Source organism: Stegodyphus dumicola, chromosome 8, assembly GCF_044657685.1.
Source record: "Stegodyphus dumicola isolate Sdum_Otavi_A_Nest chromosome 8, ASM4465768v1".
NCBI classification, from domain to species: Eukaryota; Metazoa; Arthropoda; class Arachnida; order Araneae; family Eresidae; genus Stegodyphus; species Stegodyphus dumicola.
The window spans coordinates 89,881,217-89,898,538 of NC_140775.1; positions in this window are offsets into that span (position 1 = coordinate 89,881,217).

The window sequence follows — 17,322 nt, forward strand, 5'->3', positions numbered from 1 at the left end:
AAAATAATATTATATATTCGCATTAAGGACGAGAAAGTAAAGATCATGTTTTTTATCGTAAAAAATTTACAAGCGCATGCCATTTTAGGGATAGATTTTCTTTCAGAGGCAGAAGCAACCCTGGATTTCAACCAAGCGTCCCTTAAACTGACCATGCAACCAGTTTGAGAAGAAAAAAGAGAACCACCGACGTTAAATCTCAACCACCTGCCTAAGGGAGAAAAACATAAAATTCGACAAGTGGTAAGTGAATTTGCTTCGTTATTTAGTGATATTCCCGGATTTACTCAAGTTACTAACCATAGTATCGACACAGGAGATTCACTGCCAGTTCGCCACAAACCGTATCGGTACGATAAGAATAAAGAAAAAATTATAGAGTGGCACATTCGAGATATGTTACGTAAAAAGATCATAACGCCCATCTCAAGTAGTTATGCTAGCCCGGTTGTGTTATGTAAGAAAAATAATGACTATCCAGTAACACATCCGAAAAGGTGGCGTTTTGCAATTGACTATCGTAAATTAAACTCCATGACTAAATATCCGGTATATCCGTTACCTATTATTGAAGAAATTTTATGGAACATAACTTCTACGAAATATATGACTACGTTAGACTTAACGACTGGTTATTTTCAAATAGGTCTTAAACCAGAAGATGTGCCTAAGACTGCTTTTATAACCAAGTCTGGCACTTACGCATTCTTGCGTATGCCGTTTAGCCTTTCAGGGGCACCGGCAACATTTCAGCGATGTATGGACATTGTGCTAAGGCCTGTTCTAGGAAAAACCACATTTATCTATTTAGACGATATCATTATTACTAGTGGTAATCTGGACCAACATGTACAGGATTTAAGACAGGTGTTTTGATTATTAAATGAGGCCGGTCTAAAAGTTAATGTCGAAAAGTTCAAATTTGCAGTCCCTGAATTAAAATACTTAGGTTACAAAATAATCTCAGAAAGAAAAGATATCTCAGAAAGGAATCGAGACGGACGAATCAAAAATAATCGCTGTGCAAAAGTCGCCAAATACGGCGAAGAAGCTTTCTTCTTTTCTAGGACTTTGTTCATATTATAGGTCCTTTATAAAAGATTTTGCAGCTATTGATGAACCATGGTTAAAATTAAAAAGGAAAAAGGCAAGATTCTCGTGGACGGCCGAAGCCAATAGTGCTTTCGAAAAATTAAAGCAAGCATTAACGCAAGCCCCTGTTTTGAAATTTCCTGAAAACGACGAGAATTTAGAAATTTCAACGGATGCTTCGGATTATGCGGTAGGAGCTGTACTATCGCAAAATCAGCAGCCCGTGGCATTTTTTAGTAGAACTTTAAATCAAACACAAAGAAATTATTCCGCGACCGAGAGAGAGGCACTTGCAGTTCTGTTAACAGTGCAAAAGTTCCGAGTCTGTTTTTGAAGGGCGCCAATAACAGTTTATTCTGATCATGCGGCGGTAACTAGATTGTATTCAGGGAAAAACTTATCCCCAAGGTTAATAAGATGGGCACTCAAGTTACAAGAGTATAATATGGTAATTAAGCACACCCCTGGAAGGAAAATATCGTATCCAGAATAATGCCCTATCCAGAATAAAAATAGAAGAAGAAGGTAATAGTGTAAAGGTGGCAATGCTCACAGCATGTACGATACATTCCCGAGAAACTGTAATAACCGAACTGGGTAAGGATCCTGAATTTAAAAATATTCATGATTATTTAAAGGATCCTGAAAATTTTAGACACCAAAATATTGTGGCGATAAGAAATAGGACGGCCCATTACGAACTAATAGATGGTCTATTATTTTATACAAAAACTACGAATTCCAACAACGAATTTTGACCTGTTATCCATCTAGTCTTAGATTAAATATACTACAGGAGTTACACGACTCCCCTTTAGCTTCTCATGCTGGTATTCGAAAAACCATCCAACGCGTACGCGAAGCAGTTTATTTTCCTGAGCTGCAAAAGTTAACAAGGGCGTATGTCCAGTCCCGCCCAACATGTCAAGCAGTTAATTATATTAATTTCCGCCCGGTCGGGTTTCTAAATAGCATTAAATCGGAATTTCCAAATGAAATAATCGGCATCGATTTATTGGGCCCCTTTGCCAAAAAGTCAGTTAAATAAACATCGTTATCTCCTTGTTATGGTTGATCATTTTAGTAAGTGGACCGAAATTGTTCCCTTAAAACGAGCCTCCGCGAAATTAGTTACTGATTCTATTTTAAATAAATATATTTTAAAATACGGGGCGCCCCTAAAAGTTATATCTGTAATGGTCCTCAATTTGTAAGTAATATATTTGAAGACATGTGCCAAAAACTGGGCATACGTCATTTAAAAATGGTCCCGTATCGGCCGCAATCAAATATAGCGGAACGGGTCAATAGAAATATAGTGAAAATTATCCGTAGTTATGTTAAAAATTTTCATAAAAGCTGGGATAACTATGTCAATGAATTAGCTTTCGCACTTAGGACCGCAAAACATGATACGACGGGCAAAACTCCTGCTGAGTTATTTTTAGGCAGAAAGATTATAACGCCGTTAGATAAATTATTTTATGTTCAACAAAGAGCCCCAGAATTTAAAATGGGCGATATAGAAAAATTAATTAAAGAAGCAAAAAAGAACACTGAAGTAGCACAAAGAAAACAGAAGCTCTATTATGATATGAAACGACGGGGAGTAACTTATAAAGTAGGGGATGAAGTGTTAAAAATTAAGCATTCACTTTCTTCAGCACCAGAAGATGAAACTGCCAAATTTTATCCACGATTTGAAAGACCATATGTCATAGAAAAAGTAACTCATGCTGTAGTGGTGTTAAAAGCCAGGAATGGTGAAACCTGCACCGCAAACGTTGACCAGATAAAACCATTTTATAATCGTAATAAAATGCCAATATTTCAAGAAGCACGGCAAGCACAATCTCCAGAGGTGGAACAACGACAATCACAAGGGCAAGCCATTAGTAGACAGGAGCAATTGAAAAGAAAGTTTCCCCGTTGAAAAACTGAAGGTAACAAGAAAAAGAAGCCGTCCCACCGACCAGAAAAGAGAGGGCACGACCACCCCCAGAATGAAGAAGGGAGAAGTACGACTAATGCAAAGAGAGCCAGGAGAAATGGCAGCAACTATAACACGGCTCCAAAACGGAAGATCTACCCATCGGATAGGAGTCTACGCAGCAAATATCGACGAATTGATGAAGGAAGACCAGCTGCAGATGCAAAGAAGCAAGAAAAATTGGAACAGCCAGCAACGAGATCCAGGCAACAACGAGAGAGAGTTTTCCCGGTTCCGCCAAGACCACCTGTGATCAAACGGCCGAGACCACAAGCAGATGCTAAAAAGAAGGTCTTCAAGGGTGATTGAACTGGAAGAAAAAGAAAGCTCATGGAGGCCAGGACTGGGCAGAAAAAAGGATGTCTGAATATCACAAAGATAAGTAAAACTTTATGTTACTTTGAAACCTTAAGTTAATTTTTCATTCTTACTGCAAGTGGCAGAATTCAAGAAGTTTTACCTCATGTGAGGCCTACCTTTATCGCCAAAAAGGCGAGAAATGGGTTGTTACCTATTTTGGTATTATGTTTTTCAATTACTCGCGAGTAAAACTAAAATTAATGTATAATGGGAATGTGTAAATACTTGAATATTGTAAAAGCATTGATAATCTTTGAGAGAGTTAAATTAAGAAAATTGTAAAAATTATTGTATAAAATTTTATTTAAAAGATTCTGGCAAGAAAGAAGTGTTAATCTGAAAGACTTTTGAAATGTAGTATTTCAATGTAAAAGAATTGGCACTTGATTGGAAAAGAATAGAAGTTAACAATGTACTACTAATGTATGTTTTAAAATGCGTAAAATTAACGGCATGTTAATATGTCCTTATATACAATGTGAACTGTCATCTTAAAAGTTAAGAAATACTGTGATATGTTAAAAGTGAAAATATTAGAGTAATGCCAAAAATTTTAACTTATTGGTGTGACTGTAAAAAGAGCAAATTATTGTGAATATGTGTTAAAGGTTGAATGAATTTAGTTAGGCTACACTTCAGAGTTAGCCACTTTTCAGAATAGTACCTCAGGGTTTAGAGATGAATATAAGGTGTGTTCTGAGGTCTTGTTATGTTGAATTTTAACACGTTAGAGTTTTGATTGCAGGCGGTAGTGTTGAACACTTGTACATAGACACGCTCGTGTTTGGTGTTTTTCTTTACAACACATGTCAGAGAGCACAGGGAGATAATTAAATAACGTCATGAATGAAATAAGAATTTTAAAAGAAAATATAAATATTCATGTTACTTGCCATTTGATTGTGTAACATTTCATTAACTCTGGAAGGAACCAGATTTCAACTAAGAAACTCCTGTTTATAGATGCAGTACAGATGAAAATTACTTGTCCATGGAGTTGATAATGTAAGAACGAATTTTTAATTTCTAGTTTCTAGAGAGAAATGTTTGTAAAAGATTGGCCTCGCGTTAGATTCTAGAGCTAAAAGTTTTCAACAAGGTCGCTTTAGACCTCAGTTTCAAACTAATTAACTCTGGCGGGAAGTATGTAAGGATCCTAAGTTTTACTAACGTTTATTTTATTTTAAATCTTTACTATCACTTCTTATTTTCTACTTCCAGCCAGAATTAAAAGCTTTAACTTATTTATGCAAATTTGTCTTGCTAACGCCAAGTACTTAAGTTGTGGCTTTTTGCCAAGCAAGTGAGAGGAAGGAGTTATTAGAAGCAGGCAGCTTGCCATAGTAGTTTTACTCGGTTGCTGGTTGCCTTCAAGGCCAGAGGTTTAGTCCTCTTGATAATTTCAAACGTATCGTAGTTTTAGCAGCTCTCTGTACTACATACGAATTTTGTTAAATAACGGCCAATCTTAAAGTTAGGCACTTGTATATTAATCCAAAGTTAGTTTTAGTTAGAGTTTTAGTTAGTAGTTTTATATTCTTACGTTCAGACCACAAGTGATTGGTCTCTGTATTCCGAAGTTCCGGAAATCTCTGTAAAGACAGAAAAATAAAGGGTTTCGTATACCCTTCCTGTGTGTATTGTCTACTTCACAATTTATTGAACATAGCTTGAGTAAGCTCCCTGTTCCGAGTCAGGACAGTTCATGTTTCCAAGGCAAGTAAAGAGGAACACAAGTCCTGATAACGTCTAGAAACTTATCTCTATCTAGCACTCTGCTACTAAGCTTTGAGATGCTAGGAATTGCAAGTAAAAGCTTGTGCCGAAAATGACAAATAGAGTTGTGATAAACCGTCTTTTTCGTATTTTAGCGTTATTAATACATCGAAATCTTAAAAATTAGTCTTTCTTGATTTATAAAGATTGTTATCACTGGTAACAAATTATTATATGAAAAATTCTGTTTATACACATACAGGTACAAGCGAGTGAAACACCAGAATTTCACCATTGTCCTACAGTATAGCCTACTGCGCTAACTGTGCAGCTTTGCCCTAATTTTGATGATGAACACTCTGGGGGACGGTATGAGGTTTCTCTATCACCAAACCACTGGACAATACTTTCAGTTCTCCAATATTTTGAGTGCCTGTCGCGCAGACACTATACATTTCGAAACATCGATTCCCTCTCCGGCATTTGAATCCGATTGAATCGGTACGGCCATTAGCTTCACCAAATGTTAAACTCAACAGGAACAGTTGTTTCTTTTTTCCGCTATTAGTCGTTTCTGTCTATATAAAAAGTGTCAAACATTTAATTATCATAATCGCATTTTAGTCTCCTTTCCATTGTAAATTTTAAGATTTGATATCAGACGATTTGGGTATTAGACTAGTAGCTAAAGTAATGAAACTTGATCCTCTCTCTTTCTTATAACCTATACAGGAAAGTTATTTCCTGAATCAACCCGAGCCTAGACTTTCTTACTTTTAAAATAATAGCAAAAGAAAATTCCTCGTAAACTGATAGTTTTTCTTTAAGTTCTATTCCTAGCGAAATAGGATGGTTTCTTGGAGCTCCTCATGATTGCTTTCATGAATAACTTAAATAAAACCACATCTGTTGACACAGAGCTTTGATAAAATCGAGTCTATTCCTGTAAAGAAACACAGAATGCTTTTCCGGGTTTGTCACAAGCAACAACAAAATTATAAATTTAGAATCATAAAATTTGGAAGCCCCAAAGAAGTGCACGAGGATTATGTATTAAAATTACCAGTTTTAATGCAGTAGAAACTTGATCATATAATGATCGTTTTTTTCCAGGAATCAAATGCCATTACAGGTTCATAAATTCTTTTTAAGTAACATTTATCCCCGAAGTGATCATTCTCCGAAGTATCATTTTCCCACTTTAAGCGTTTGTAAGTCATGCTTACAGTGCCACATGGATCGTTTGAAAACGAATTTTGGAAGTTAAGTACACATTTATTATTTGTATAGCGTTATCTTGTCTGGCAACGTGCATTGCAATATCTTAGCGACATTTATTCCTGGTTCTGGATTATTGACGTCATTTCAAAATATTATTTCTTTGAGCATGGTAATTAATTTCTGTTAGATTTCAATGGTTAATTCCTTTTTAACTAGTAAAGATGTCAGGATCAGTTTTCAGTTTCCATCTATACACAGTGCGGTGGAAGAAGACGGAGAAGATAACGATGGGCAAGACAATGTGCTGAATTTCGCCAAGACATAAAAAAAAGTTGAATTACGAAAAGAAAGACATGAAATCAAAACTGTATTTTCAGTTGAAGCGTAATTCCCCAGGAAGCAAATTACAAAGCGCGATTTTGGTTTCTTAAAACGGTACTTTTCCGTTACGCACCTTCCACATTTCTTGTCCCTGTAAAAGAGAAGTCAAATACGAGACGCAATGATAGCAAATATGAATGTATATATGTACGTGTATAAACAAGAATAATTAAACATACGCATATTATTACAATAATTAAAATTAATATTTGATGTGTAATATTATAACTGCTTTTTATTTGAAATAAATATACTAATAATATATAAGAGTTTCCTTTTTTTCCTTTCTGACTTCATCATTGGTTTTTTACCTTTCTTTAAAAAAATAGAAAGATATTCCACTGTATGTTTTGCGCACTTACTTTCACAAATTATAGAATTATGTTATATCAAATTTATTTAGACAACTTGAACCAAAAATTCCTATTTTTATTGCTTAATTAAGAGCTTTTTTTCGAAAGCTTTCGGAAATTAAAATAAATAATTTCTCCTATACACTACCATCTACTTTCGGTGTAAATCTAATCGTTATAATGTAATTCTGTAATAACATACAGACTGAAAGCCTCTATGTATATATTTGCTCTTAATTTTCAGTGAATATAACATATTTTGTAATTTACCACCCATTTTATTCTGTTCAAAAAACGCAGCACCTCACATACGGCGTTTACAAATCAGAAATTCTTTTAAGATGAGTTATATTTATTTAAAAGTATAGCTCAGTTTTATGAGTCGATTGCAGCTTTTAAAAAAAGATGCGAAACACTATAGTTTTTTATATTTTTCATGTTTTTATTTTTGAAAAGTTTAAAAAATATATTAATATTGAACGCTTCCTCGAAGTGTTAGAATGTAATTTGGAGTTTTCAGATAAGAAGATACTTTCTCCGATTTATTTTGAGGATCTGTAAACACTAAAGAAAGGCTTAGTTAAAACTAATCAAATTTCTTATAATTTTATTCTTCATTCATGACAGGCGTATGCTCTGCCTCGCACACGGCCAAACTCGCTGATTGTTGGTAGCTCGGTCTGGGGTTCAAATCCTGGCGAACGGGCTGGCTGCATGGGCATTCTTCTGGTTTTCTCCATGCGTAACTATATACTAGCCAGTTTTGCTTAAGAAAGTTCTCCACGTAGGCATCCCTGACCGTAAGAAAAGAACGCTCGAGTCTTTTGCTATAATTTTTAAATAAACCAAAGCAAGACATAGACTCTGTTCTAATGATTGTATAAAGACACATCTCATGAAATCCGTAAATCTATAGTTAATCAATTTTGGATTTTATACTTCATGGATTTTATAGTTTAGCGTTTCAAAATAAGTTTCTCCATCTTATTTAAAATTTAAAATAGTTTCATAACTTATTATAGAAATTCCCTTTCTGTGGTGGGTCCTTTACTGAAGTATGTCAGCTGTTTTTTGACCCAAAATGTTTTATGTATGAGGTTAACATTGAGGATATTAAGGAAGCTTATTCCAATAACTGAAACAAATATAGCAAAGGAAATTAAGCTTCCGTTCAAAATACGTTTATAAGCATTAACCTAGAATAAAAGAGATCAAATAATTCGAATTTTAGCTTCCAGAATTGATCAAGTTACGCTTCACAAGCAAGTACATAATGTGTACGAAATGTAATGGACTATTAAGTGAAGAAAATAAGATTTGTTCTTCTGGGTAACTCTGTTGATCTGTTTGAGCATTAGTTTTTTTTTTTTTTTTTTTTTTCTTTCAAATCAAGGCTAAAGATTGCTTTTGCCAGCTAGAAAAAATAGCACGAAAACGAATATACTATTTTAAGTTTTTTAATTTTTTTAAAATGTTCTTTGTTTTAGAGCTGTAGTTGACTTTTGCTTGTTGAAAAAATATTGCTTTATAGTTTTGGTAAAATGTATAATATTATTGAGTATTAAAAAACATCAATAATTTAAAATTTCATATTCTTCTGTTAAGAGATTAGCTGGTCCACATATCGAACCATTCCATCTTGGTCAGTGCTGTTCATAGTATTATCTAATAGACGCTGTCCTCTTGGGAGGAAGGTGTTGGCAATCTGTTGATGTAAATCTAGAAGAGGCAAGTACAAGAAGGTATTTCAAAAAGTGAGAGCATAGTTTTAGATACAGAAATTATTATTGAAGGAATTAAAGGGTTTTGAACAGTCACTTTGTATTGGACATTGGCAATAATTTACAGATGTTGCAGAGTGCAGTGAAGATATTGATTTAATATACGTAAAGTTCTGATCAGATTTTCATGAAAACTATATCATGAGGCAATCCAATACTTCTGAAATTTGGTATTTAAAACATATGTGGGATTGAGAAAAACATATTACATTTATAAGCATTAAATGTATTTTTGGAATTATGTCAAATGCAGTGATAATAACCACATTATGAAGCAATTAGATTAAGTACTAAATTTTGTGCCCGTTTTACATTTGTGTTGAATCATTTTTTAAGAAAAAGGATTGCTACCACATTTTCCAGCTATGTATTATTTTTAAAGAAATACTATAGTAATATAAATAGTACAACGAATATAAGAAAAGGTACGGTGGCACTTAACACTCTAATGGGAATTCTAAAGATATGCTGATTTTTTAAAGATTTGTGACTATTTTGTTAAATTTTGTGCTGCGTAAATGTAAAGAAAATTATGTTTAATAAGCAAAGCTAAAAAGACAAATAAAAGGGCTGTCATCTTATTACAAAACTAAACATTCATATCATGTATTGAAAAAAGAGTGGGAAAATATATGGCAACATTTAGTAATCTTGTAAGGATCTTAAGTTTTACTAACGTTTATTTTATTTTAAATCTTTACTATCACTTCTTATTTTCTACTTCCGGCCAAAATTATAAGCGTTAACGTATTTATGCAAAGTTTGTCTGGCGAACGCCACGTATTTAAGTTGTGGCTTTTTGCCAAGCGAGAGAGAGGAAGCAGTTAGTCGAAGCAGGCCGCTTACCTTAGAAGTTTTACTCAGTTGCTGGTTGCTTTCCAGGCCAGAGGTTTAATCCTCTTGATAACTTTAAACGTATTGTAGTGTTAGCAGTTCTCTGTACTACATACGGCTTCCTGTTAATATAAGGCCAATCTACCACGTTTATTATTTTAAAGTTAAATTAGAGTTTAGTTATATTTTTATATTCCTACGTTTAGACCACAAGTAGTGGGTCTTTGTATTCCGAAGTACGGAAATTATTGTAAATAGAGAAAAATAAAGGGTTTTGTATACCCTTCTTGTGTATCCTGTCTACTTCCCACAGTTATTGAACATAGCTTTAGTAAGCTCTCTGTTCCGAGTCAGGTCCTTGCATGTTCCTGAAGAAAGTAAGACGGAACATTGAACCTGATAGTGGCGCCCAACGAAGAAGAATAACCATGGCCGAGTTTCAAGAAGAACCTGAACTGCCTGCAGAAGCGGCTCAGAATCCAGAAATGCCAACTGCCGCCCTGGAAGGATTTGGGTACATCGTCCAGACCATGCGCGCTTCGATGAAACCAGAAGCAACATTTAATGGAAACTCACCGGTAACCAGTTTTTTGGAAAAACTGGATGACCACTTCATGCTCTACCCCGTGCACGAATTTCAAAAAGTTACCTTAGCTACCAGCGCTTTGAGGGGCCAAGCGCTTAACTGGTTCAAGTGTATAGGCAGAAGTCTCTTGGGTCAAGCAGGAAGTCCCACCTATACTTACGAGAATTTCAAGACTGCCCTAGTAAAAGCCTTCCCTGTTGTAAGGGATCGTGCGAAATTAGAAACGGAACTTTTTAGTATATATCAGCAAAGAATCGAAAATCTCTCAAGCTTTATTTTAAGAATTATTCACGTCTTCAAACTCTTGTATGGAAACCGTCCGGATCCTGAGATAATTCAAGTGATTTTGCCGAGGTTACTGCCCCAAGTGCAAGACTTAATTGAATTAAGAAATCCGACTACACTGGAAAAGTTATTTGAGCTAGCAATCCAGTTTGAAAGTAGAAGAACGGCGGACATTGAAAGAAGACGCCAATATCAACAGCGAAACCAATTTGGTGCGCCAAGACTACAGCAAACTCAAGCACACGGCTACGGAAGCAAAGCGAATCAGTGGGCAAGGAAACCCGAGCATTCAAAAACAGCCGGCGAACGTCGACAGTTCAATAGCAATCCAGGAAAAAAGTCTCAAGGCCAGTGGAAAAAGAAGGAAAGCACGGAAATGAAAAATAATTTAAACTAAAACGGATTTCTGCTGACGGGAGGGTGCGGAAATCCGAAGGCCACGAAAACCCCTCTTCCTTCAAGTTAAATACAGTAATGGTAAAAAATTGGCTCTTCCGAAGATTGAAGTGTTGGTGAATAATATCCCAGACACCGCACTCCTGGATACAGGCGCGCAGTGTTCCTGTGTGGCAGAAGATTTTTTTAGGAAGTATTTTCGTAAATATCGTATATATAATTCGGATAATACGACAGTGTTAGCGGCGAGAGGAGAAAAATGTAAGCGTATAGGTAAATTACCGCTGCATGTCCGTATCAAGGACGAACAAATAAAGGTTATGTTTTTCATAGTAAAGAATCTGCAAGCACATATTATTTTAGGAATAGATTTTCTTTCAGAGGCACAAGCAACGCTGGATTTTAATGAAGCGTCCCTTAAGCTGACGATGAAACCAGTTCGTGGAGAAAAGGCTGAACCGCCGATGTTAAATCTTGACCACATGCCTAATGACGAGCAACGAAGAATCCGACAAGTGGTAAGTGAATTTGCTTCGTTATTTAGTGATATTCCAGGATTTACTCAGGTTACTAACCATAGTATTGACACCGGAGATTCAATGCCAGTTCGCCACAAAGCATACCGGTATGATAAGAATAAGGAAAAAATTATAGAATGGCATATCACCGATATGCTACGTAAAAAGATCATAACGCCCATCTCAAGTAGTTATGCTAGCCCGGTGATTTTATGTAAGAAAAATAATGACTATCCTTTGACACATCCAAAAAGGTGGAGATTCGCAATTGACTACCGTAAATTAAACTCCATAACTAAATATCCGGTATATCCGTTACCTATTATTGAAGAAATTCTAAGGAACATAACATCCACCAAATATATGACGACTTTAGACTTAACGACTGGTTATTTTCAAATAGGGGTTAGGCCTGAGGACGTGCCTAAGACTGCTTTTATAACCAAGTCTGGCACTTATGCATTTTTGCGTATGCCGTTTGGCCTTTCAGGGGCACCGGCAACATTTCAGCGATGTATGGACATTGTGTTAAGGCCTGTTCTTGGAAAGTCCACATTTATCTATTTAGATGATATCATTATTACTAGTGATAATCTCGACCAACATGTACAGGATTTAAGACAGGTGTTTGCTTTATTAAATGAGGCCGGTCTAAAAGTTAATGTCGAAAAGTGCAAATTTGCAGCCCCTGAATTAAAATATTTAGGTTACAAAATATCTCAGAAAGGAATCGAGACAGACGAATCAAAAATAATCGCTGTACAAAAGTATCCGACTCCGAGCACGGCAAAGAAGCTCTCTTCTTTTCTAGGACTTTGTTCATATTATAGGTCCTTTATAAAAGATTTTGCAGCTATTGTTGAGCCATTGTTAAAATTAAAAAGGAAAAAGGCAAGATTCTCGTGGACGGCCAAAGCCAATAGTGCTTTCGAAAAATTAAAACAAGCATTAACGCAAGCCCCTGTGTTGAAATTTCCTGAAAAAGATGAGAATTTAGAAATTTCAGCGGATGCTTCGGATTATGCGGTAGGAGCGGTATTTTCGCAAAATCAACAGCCCGTGGCATTTTTTAGCCGAACTTTAAATCAAACACAAAGAAACTATTCCGCGACACAGAGAGAGGCACTTGCAGTTCTGTTAGCAGTGCAAAAGTTCCGAGTCTATTTTGGAAAGGCGCCAATAACAGTGTACTCTGATCATGCGGCGGTAACTAGATTGTACTCAGGGAAAAACTTATCCCCAAGGTTAATAAGATGGGCACTCAAGCTACAAGAATATAATCTGGTAATCAAGCATACCCCCGGAAAGGAAAATATCGTAGCAGATGCCCTATCCAGAATTAAAGTAGATGAAGGAGGTAATACTGTAAAGGTGGCAATGCTCACAGCATGTACAATAAATTCCCGAGAAACTGTAATAACCGAACTGGGTAAGGATCCTGAGTTTGGAAGCATTTATGAGTATTTAAAGGATCCTGAAAATTTTAGCCACCAAGATATTGTGGCGATAAGAAATAGGGCGGCCCATTACGAACTAATAGATGGTCTATTATTCTATACAAAAACTACGAATTCCAACAACGAATTTCGACCTGTTATCCCAGCTAGTCTTAGATTAAATATCCTGCAGGAGCTCCATGACAGCCCTTTAGCTTCTCATGCTGGTATTCGAAAAACTATCCAACGCGTACGCGAGGCAGTCTATTTTCCTGAACTGCAATAGTTAACAAGGGCGTATGTCCAGTCCTGCCCAACATGTCAAGCAGTTAATTATATTAATTTCCGCCCGGCCGGTTTTCTGAATAGTATTAAATCCGAATTTCCAAATGAAATAATTGGCATCGATTTATTGGGCCCTTTCCCAAAAAGTCAGTTAAATAAACATCGTTATCTCCTTGTTATGGTTGATCATTTTAGTAAGTGGACCGAAATTGTTCCCTTAAAACGAGCCTCCGCGAAATTAGTTACTGATTCTATTTTAAATAAATATATTTTAAAATACGGTGCGCCCCTAAAAGTTATATCGGATAATGGTCCTCAATTTGTAAGTAATGTATTTGAAGACATGTGCAAAAAACTGGGCATACGTCATTTAAAAATGGTCCCGTATCGGCCGCAATGAAATATAGCGGAACGGGTCAATAGAAATATAGTGAAAATTATCCGTAGTTATGTTAAAAATTTTCATAAAAGCTGGGATAACTATGTCAATGAATTTGCTTTCGCCCTTAGGACCGCAAAACGTGATACAACGGGCAAAACTCCTGCTGAGTTATTTTTAGGCAGAAAGATTATAACGCCGTTAGATAAATTATTTTATGTGCAACAAAGAGCCCCAGAATTTAAAATGGGTGATATAGAAAAACTAATTAAAGAAGCAAAAAAGAATACTGAAGTAGCACAGAAAAAACAAAAGCTATATTATGACTTGAAACGACGGGGAGTAACTTATAAAGTAGGGGATGAAGTATTAAAAATTAAGCATTCACTTTCTTCAGCACCAGAAGATAAAACTGCCAAATTTTTTCCACGATTTGAAGGACCATATGTCATAGAAAAAATAACTCACGCTGTAGTAGTGTTAAAAGATAGAAATGGTGAAACCTGCTGCGCAAACATTGATCAAATCAAACCCTACTATGATCGTAATAAAATGCAAATTTTCAAAGATCTTTTGCAGGATCCGGCACGGCAGACACTGCAGGCACAAGCTCCAGAGTTGGAACAACGACAAGTACAAGGGCAAACCATTAAGAGGCAAGAGCAAGTGAAAAGAAAGTTTCCCCGCGGGAAAATTGAAGGTAGCAAGAAAAAGAAGCCGTTCCACCGTCCAGAAAAGAGAGCTCACGAACACCCCCAGAATGAAGAAGGGAGAAGGACGACGTATGCAAAGAGAGCCAGGAGAAATGACGGCAACTATAACCCGGCTCTAAAACGGAAGATCTATTCATCCGACAGGACTCTCCGCAGCAAATGTTGCCGAGCTGCGGAAGGGTCACCAGCGGCGGAGGAAAAGTTACAAGGAAAATTTGAACGGCCAGCAACGAGGTTCAAGCAGGAACACGAAAGAAGTTACCCGGTTCCGCCAAGACCAGCTGCCATCAAACGGCCAAGACTACAGGCAGAGGCGAAAAAGAAGGTATTCAAGGGTGACCGAACTGAAAAAAAAAAAGAAAGCTTCTAGAGGAAGGCACTGAAGGGCGAGCCCGCACACGAAGGAGGATAAATCAAACAAGAATCTACGCTACTTTCCAGGACTGGGCTCAGAAAAGAATGTCCGAATATCACAAAGATAAGTAAAATTTTATGTTACTTTGCAAACTTAAGTTAATCTTTCATTCTTACTGCAAGTGGCAGATTTCAAGAAGTTTTACCTCATGCGAGGTCTACTTTCATCGCCAAAATGGCGAGAAATGAGTTGTTACCGATTTTGGTATTATGTTTTTCAATTACTCGCGCGTAAAACTAAAGTTGATGTATAATAGCGATGTGTAAATACTTAAATATTGTAAAAGTTATTGTATAAGTTTTATTTAAAACTTTCTGGCAAGAAAGAAGTTTTAGTCTGAAAGACTTTTTGAAATGTAGTATTTCAATGTAGAAAGAATTGGCACTTGCTTTGAAAAGAATAGAAGTTAACAATGTACTACTAATGTATGTTGTCAAATGCGTAAAATTAACGGCATGTTAATATGTTCTTATATACAATGTGAACTGTTATTTCAAATGTTAAGAAATTCCGTGATATGGTAAAAGTGAAAGTAATGTTAAAAATTTGTTATTCGTGTGACTGTAAATAAAAAGACCAAATCATGGTGAATATGTGTTAAAGGTTGAATGAATGTAGCTAGGCTCTCTGACGCTACACTTCAGAGTTAGCCACTTTCAGAATAGTACCTCAGGGTTTAGAGTTGAAGTTAGGGTGTGTTACGAGGTCTTGGCATGTTGAATTTTTAACACGTTAGTGCTTTGATTGTAGGAGGAAGTGTTGAACACGTAGACATAAACACATTCGTGTTTGGTGTTCTTTTACAACACATGTCAGAGAGCACGGGAGAGATAATTAAAATAGTCATGAATGAAATAAGAATGTTAAGAGAAATATAATTATACATGTTACTTGCCATTTCATTGTGTAACATTTCATTAAACTAGTTTTCCTTCCAGATCTCTGGAAGGAACCAGATTTGAATAAAAGCTCCTGTTTAGATGCAGTACAGACGAAAAAATTGCGTGTTCTGGGAGCTGCTATTGTAAAAACATATTTCCTTCTTTTAAATTTCTAGTTTCTAGCGAAAAATGTTTGTAAAAGATTGGCCTCGCGTTAGATTCTAGAGCTAAAAGTTTTCAACAAGTTCGTTTTAGACCTCAGTTTCAAACTAGTTAACTCTGGCGGGAAGTATGTAAGGATCTTAAGTTTCACTAACGTTTATTTTATTTTAAATCTTTACTATCACTTCTTATTTTCTACTTCCGGCCAGAATTATAGGCGTTAACGTATTTATGCAAAGTTTGTCTGGCGAACACCAAGTATTTAAGTTGTGGCTTTTTGCCAAGCGAGAGAGAAGAAGCAGTTAGTCGAAGCAGGCCGCTTACCTTAGAAGTTTTACTCAGTTGCTGGTTGCCTTCCAGGCCAGAGGTTTAATCCTCTTGATAACTTTAAACGTATTGTAGTGTTAGCAGTTCTCTGTACTACATACGGCTTCCTGTTAATATAAGGCCAATCTACCACGTTTATTATTTTAAAGTTAAATTATAGTTATATTTTTATATTCCTACGTTTAGACCACAAGTAGTGGGTCTTTGTATTCCGAAGTACGGAAATTATTGTAAATAGAGAAAAATAAAGGGTTTTGTATACCCTTCTTGTGTATCCTGTCTACTTCCCACAGTTATTGAACATAGCTTTAGTAAGCTCTCTGTTCCGAGTCAGGTCCTTGCATGTTCCCGAAGAAAGTAAGACGGAACATTGAACCTGATAATCTATCTGGAATTTTAAAGATAATCTGCATTTAAAAATTTTGGGATTGTTAAGTCATTAATTTGTGAGCCCGAAACACTGTATAAGCTGAGGATGGATGCGATATCGATTTCGATCAATTGGATATTTTCAGATGAACATTAGAAAGATATATATATGAACTCGTATAGTTACCAATTTCCATTTAATGGAAAAACAGAATAATAAACACGGGCAGTGTTAATAATTAACATTGAGCAATACTTGATTTTATTTGCTACAACCAACCAATTCTATATCTTAAATAGCAGTCAGCTTAATTTTAAAGTGTAGCTTGATACTTAAAGCTCGTTGTTATATAAGACACAGAATTGGAGGGAGGTCAGGTGCAAGCCACATCAGACTTTTTAATAATATATTTAAAAAACACAAAAATGCTAAGTTAAACTGTAATGTGTTAATTTCACTTTTAGATTTCAATTTAGGCTGCTTGATGCAGTTATTTTATTGGGGCAATTATTATGATCTCGTTTAGCCGAAAACAGCTGCATTTATTTATTTTTTATAACATCCAAATGTTATAAAAATAATAACATTAATATTAAATACTTTTTTAGAAGAGTTTATCATTAAACTCTTCTAAAACATTCATCCTTAATATTACGAGTAGTGGTCACGATAAATTTCATACTAAATTATAACGTATTTATCGTTTTGGCATATAAGACATTGTTGCCATATCGGTATACCTTTTATTAATCATATCTCAACAAGCCTCAGGTTTATCAGCTTTAATTCAATGCAGTCCGGAAACGGAAATCGTCATCCTTCGACCTTTTACCTGTCGAAT